Source organism: Corapipo altera, unplaced genomic scaffold, assembly GCF_003945725.1.
Source record: "Corapipo altera isolate COAL_440 unplaced genomic scaffold, ASM394572v1 78, whole genome shotgun sequence".
In the NCBI taxonomy this organism is placed as follows: Eukaryota; Metazoa; Chordata; class Aves; order Passeriformes; family Pipridae; genus Corapipo; species Corapipo altera.
In genome coordinates, this window is record NW_020884904.1 from 1,567,878 (window position 1) to 1,573,877 (window position 6,000).

General features: G+C 43.1%; 1 protein-coding gene across 4 annotated transcripts in view; it reads right to left on the bottom strand.

Moving 5' to 3' along the window:
- TEAD1 (TEA domain transcription factor 1) overlaps nt 1-5,055 on the bottom strand; it is a 157,342-nt gene extending 152,287 nt beyond the window's left edge. For all 4 annotated transcript variants that reach the window (XM_027651159.1, XM_027651157.1, XM_027651158.1 and 1 more), the window contains exon 1: nt 4,944-5,055. The gene's annotated coding sequence lies outside the window, so the exon portion shown is untranslated. The remainder of the gene's footprint in view (nt 1-4,943) is intronic.
- Nucleotides 5,056-6,000: the final 945 nt, after the last annotated feature.

A 6,000-nucleotide genomic window follows, 5' to 3' on the forward strand; every position in this document is an offset into this window, starting at 1 on the left:
TCTATGGTATTCAATTATGAAAATGTGCTTTTGGCTGTGTTCTATAGGAGTGTGAAAGACATAATAAGAAAAACAGACAACTTTCTGTTCTAATAATCTGTTCTCCTTTGATAGGCAGCTATGGGAACATATTTATTTTCTGACTTATACCCAGCTAAATATGTAGCATTTTTAGATTATCTTTTCAAATTGTTCTTGAACATTCTCAGTTAAAAAAGAAAGAAAAAAAAAACCTCTCCTTTCATGTTAAGTTGAGATTGCACTTGAACTCTTTCCAAAAGCCAGAGCTGTACTGAATTATGATAATTAGAAAGCTGTGCGCATAAAAGGCAGCACAGTTGATGCATTTAAAAAAGTTCATGCCAGAGAATATAAGTTCAATATGTTCTCACATAATTAACATTTCCCATCATTAGCAGCAGTTTTCAGTTCATGTATCTGTAAAAACAACAGCACTCGTCATTGTTTTAGATTCCCAGTCAATAGCATTTTAATAGTTTTACACATAATCCTAGACTTTCCTTCCCTTCCCCCTCCCAGCACGCTGAGATTTCACATTCTACCTCCTGACCTGCTAGCAAATAAACTTGTATTCTGTGCTCACATGCTCCTGCTGCTGCCCAGACTGACTCCGACCCGAAAGTTTAGTGAAAAGCTACTAGGAGCTGGAAACCCAAGAAGGCCATTTGCAAAGGTACAACAGGATGCTGAGGGAATAATCACATTGTTCCGGTAAACAATGAGTAGAAGACAATGAACAAAAAGTTGTAGGTGATACCTTAGGCTGGACGGGAGCCAAACTCAAACGGGGTTGGCTCTGACAAACCAGGCACAGGCTGGAGGGACGAGGAAAAGAGGTCACAGCCCTGCGCCAACCGGGCAAGTGTCTGTAAACCCTTTAGGCACTCCGCGGATTTTCATCACGTCCTCGACGTATGTACAAAAATTCATCTAATAAATAAGGGCATGTAGCACATGATGGGTTACTCTTTGAGACGTCTATAGACTTCCTGTGTAGAGTGTCTCAAATGAGTTGTTACGAGAAAGATTTTGACTTCAATCCCTCCATTTTAAAATTAATATAATTCTGGTGGAACGTTAATAAGCTGATACAGTATAAAAGTTGCTGAATCTGCATCAACACAGTGAGAAATTTTGGCTTTACCAATAACGAGATAAAACAGTGACTGCAGCGGGATCAGGATTTCATACAAAAAGAGAAGTTTGGTGTATTAAATCAGAAAACTTGTAGCTGAATTTTATGTGACAGATCTGACGATCAGACTTGAAGATGCTGCCTCAAAGGACTGAAGTCTGCAACTTTTCACTCTCTTCTGTTTTGGAAATGAGCAATCGTTAAAACCAAGCACAGCGTTATTCCAGGAAATATTATTCCATCCTTGTTCCACTTGCAAAAGTCAAAAGGAGTTTTGTGCAAGAACAGAGAGCAAGATATGGTCATAAAGTGGGAATTTATTGCAGAGATTTTTCTTCTAAAAATGTGTCTTCAGCATGGCTTAGAGTCATTTGGCTTTACAATAAATAATGCCATTAATCAGTTCATATATCACAGAATGCAATTTAAATTATACAGTACTTGCATAAACTATCACAAACCCTCTAGCAGCCCTTGCTTTCAGGGAGACGATTTACCTCTTCAAAGTTCTAAAATTTTGTTGAGACCCATTTAAATTATTTTTTAATAGTAAATGACTGTAGTTTAGGAATACAAAACATTCCTACTTGTGGCAAGAGCTATATGGCAAAGTGTAACATGGTGGCAAAACCATAATTAAATCCCAAATCCCAGAAATAAGTACTATTTCTCCCATGGAAAAGTAGGTCCCTTTGATCAACTGGGGACTTCAAAATCATTTCTAAAGGGCCAATTTGCACCCTCATTACAGCCAACGTAATATGCCACCTTGCAACAGGCCATATGAAGCTGATGGAATTAACCTCAATTCAGACCAGATTTCTAAAAAGTCAGCCCTCACTTCATATTTACACATGCTATGAATAAGGGCACAAATGGAATGAGTGATCAACTGTTAATAGAAATTTGCCTTCAAGTTTTAGAGAGATTACAAGCAAATCAGAACATAAGCCCCATGCAAAAATTTGAAAAAGTATGTGTGTCAAACTGACAATCATTTTAATCAAAGATGTCCTTCTTTAGACATCAGATATCATTCTAACCATGTACATAAAGCCTATGCTGTAAATATCTTAGTATTTGATCCAGCAAATGTTTATTCCTATGAGTCATCCCGGTCACTTTAACCTGAGTAAGGATTGGATCCAGCAAACATTTTCTCCTTAAATAAAGGAATCACTATAGAAGGACAGATTTTAAACCACCTCTGGAAAGATATAGCATTAATATTAGAGTTACAAAGAAATACCAGATAGAAAGAGGGATGTATGCATGTGTATACACAGTCAGAAGACCTGAGTTCCTAACATGTTTGAAGGTAACCTTCTCCCAAATACACACACTCAGAACTGTACACAAAATCTTCATGTTTTGGAAACGGACTTGGGCACCTTCTAATAAAATCAGATTACTTCTAGTGAAATCCTTCCAACAGTGTAACTATCCTACTTTATAGATTGAAAACTGACAGCTATATCATAATACACAACTACATATTTTTACCTTTCACTTTTTTTGAAGTGAAAGACACCAGAATTTCTCTATGGCTCTGGAAGTTTTTATTACACTATTGCCTGTAACATATCTTAAAAGTTTGCTCACAGTATTATCTACAACAGAAAGATGGAAGAAATCCTTTTTTTTCCTCCGCATGTGACTCAGCTGAGCTTAACTTTTTCAGGCATGGACAAACAAAGCCTAAAAACCACTTTTAACGATATCCAAAACCACTACACCGTCCAGCAGCAACAACAACAAAAAACTAGCTACAAATTACACCAAACATGCTACACACATGCTCACACATCTCCACACATCACAATACGCTATCATTTCTCAGCTGGAAACTCACGGCGGGTCTAGTTCATAATTAAGTTTCTGTTGTTCTTTTCTAGCTGTTTAATTAAAACTCCTTTAAGCACAGTCTGTCTTTCCTAAGACTCCTGTCAAATCAAAATTCTTCCTCTGCTTCACTGCTCGTGTACACCCCACTCAGCACCGACAAAGAAACTGTACAGAATATAAAACCACAATTTGAATCTCAAGAGCTGTTGTTACACTCTCCTGGGTTAAAAGGCTAATAATATTTACTTCACCAAAGCAGCGTACGCAAAATTGATGCTCGAAATACACCTAAAGTGTTCAGCGATAAAGTACTTTCCAAAGGTATTTCTAGGTTACTAACAATAAAAATTGGAATAAATCCCTTGCATCCAAAATTTCTGCTTGGTCAGCTGATAAAAACCTGGAGCAAATGAAATGCAGAATTAGCCCTACTGGCATAGAAAAATGCCTTATGACCTCACTAAAAACCAGTGCAGTGTTGAAAAGATATGTTTTACCACGAAGGTGAAAAATAAACGCACCTCAAAAAAGTTTACCCCTAACGAAAATAATTTCAAAAAGTTGATTTTCAAAACTTGCAAGTTCAGAACGTGACTCAAATATAATATCTTCAATTCTGTGTTTTAGGAACAGCCACTGTATTAATTCCTGTATTTCTATTCCCAAATAAAGGATGCATATGTGTGCATGTGTGTAAAAATATATAAACACACATATACAAACAAACATGTAAGCTTCTCCCCCAGCCCCAGAAGTAATTTAATATACAGGTCTGTGTCATTTTTAATAGCACCATCTTACCATCAGTACAATCTAATATCCTGTAATGGTATTCCCCAACTATTTATAGAGATAGAATACATCATACATTACAGACACACATTCCCAATCTAGGGTTGTAAGAAGAATCCTACGTAATTTTAAATTAAGTACTAATGTAATTATAATCATTTTTGTTTTCATATTCAATTGCAGGTAGCACTTAGTTATTTACATGAATTTTCCTAAGAGGCATTCCCACAGAGATTTCCATATTAGATGCACTGCATAATAACTGAACATGCAGCTAGAGAAAAGAGTATGTTATCCATACAGCTCCAAAGTTTGCCATTATTCAGGTTAGACAGCTCTGTAAAACCGCTAACTGCCCATATTGTGCTTCTAAACTTTATCAGCACGAAGGGAAAGCAAATATGCTTCACTTAATACAGGAATACAACTGCATAGGTACGTTTTTTCCCTGAGGCTCTGCCATTTCAGCTTACATTTCTTATGTATGCTATTTTACATCAGAAAACGCCAGGGTAATCTGATGTTTCTTGGCCTTTCTTTCCTAGATGGTGTTCAACAAGGAACAGTTAAAAAATACTGGGAGCCATTTACATTCAGAAAGCGCAGGGCAGAACTGCTCCCTAACTTTCCAGCACTTCTGGAGGTCACTTTTCATTTCTTCATATCAAAGGCAGGCACTTGTTTCTAATAAGTTAACAACTCTCCTGAGAAACGTGGGTGGCTGGTATTTCATTGTTTCATAAATATTTTTATACTGGCAACACCATTCAACTTAAAACAGATTTCAAGAGGAGAAAAATCACGACCAGGATTATGTTCAGCAGAGGCAGCAGCGCAAACTTTTTTTTTAACTTGGTGAATATAAGAGATATTTCCCTCCCCCCTTCTCTCGCTTTATATCTCCTAGCTGGTTTTGTTTGGCTGTGTGAAGGGGGGGGGGGGCGCTTTGTTTTAATTTGGGTACAAAAGCCGCACTGTATAACTTTTCCCTCCCCCTTGGAAGTGTACTTCCTTTGAAAGCGCTCCTCTGCGAACAAAGGCTGCCACCGGCCCTCCGCACTAGCGCCGGGGACAGCTGTGCGATAGAGCTCTTCAAAACCTCGCCGAGAAATGAAAAAAAAAAAAAACACAAAACCTCTGCGGTTCCTACCGAAAGGAAGTTTTCCAGGGACAAGCTCCTCGGTGTTGCTGCAACTGCGACTTTGTCTTTTTTGGATACAATGTTTCTGCTGACTCCCGAAAATTTTCCACTTGAATGTGCAATTAACCAGCAGCGGCGGCGGCAGCAGCAGCAGCAGCAGCTCTGGAGAAGGAGAAGAAGCAGCGAAAAGGAACATTCCTTCTTTCATCTTTTAAGAGGAAAATAAAAAGAGGGAAAGGGAGGCGAAACTCGGCGGCCAGCGGGAGCTCCGCGCCAAGGCCCGGGGATGGCTGCGCAGGGCTGCGAGCCTGTGCGCCCAGCGCGGGGCTGCTGCCGGCTCGCGGGAAAAAAATGTGAAAAATGCCAAGGATCGGTGCGTGCGTGTGCGAGAGGGAGAGAGGGAGAGTCTCTGCGTGCGTGTGTGTGTGTGTGTGTGTGTGTGTGTGTGCGCGGTGTGTGCGCGCCCGGCTGCCGAGCGGTGACTCAGGCAACTAAGTGCGAGCGGCGGCGCGGGGGAGCGGAGCGGAGCGGGCGGGCGGGCGGGCGGCAGCCGCCTGTTGCAGCTCCGGCCGCGGCCCCGCAGCGGCAGGAACTCCGCGGGAAACAACTTCTCCCCCCACCTCCGCCCCCGCCGCGGCCCCCAGTCCCGCCTGCCCCCGGCACCTGCGGGGGCCCCCGGGCCGACCCCCGGGGCCGGGACCGTCCCCCCCCGCCCCGCCGCACAAAGCTCGCCCGCGGGCCCCTCTCTTACCTCCGCGCCGCGGCCCCCTCCGCGCACCGCCAGCGCGCCGCGCTCCGACGGCAAACTTCGCCCGCCGCCCCCCGGGCCGCCCCGGCTATTTATGGCCCCGCGCCTATTTTTAATCCGCCGCTCGGGCTATTTATACCGCGGCCGTAGGTTGCCGCGGGCCGGCGGACGGAGCCCTTCGGAGGATGAGTTTGCTGCCCGGCCGGCGGCGGGGCGGGCCGGGCTCCCGGCCGGGCTGCGCGGCGCCAGCGATGCGAGGAATGCGCGGAATGAGGGGAGGAATGAAATGAACGCGGGAGCGGGGCGGCCGCGGGGCGG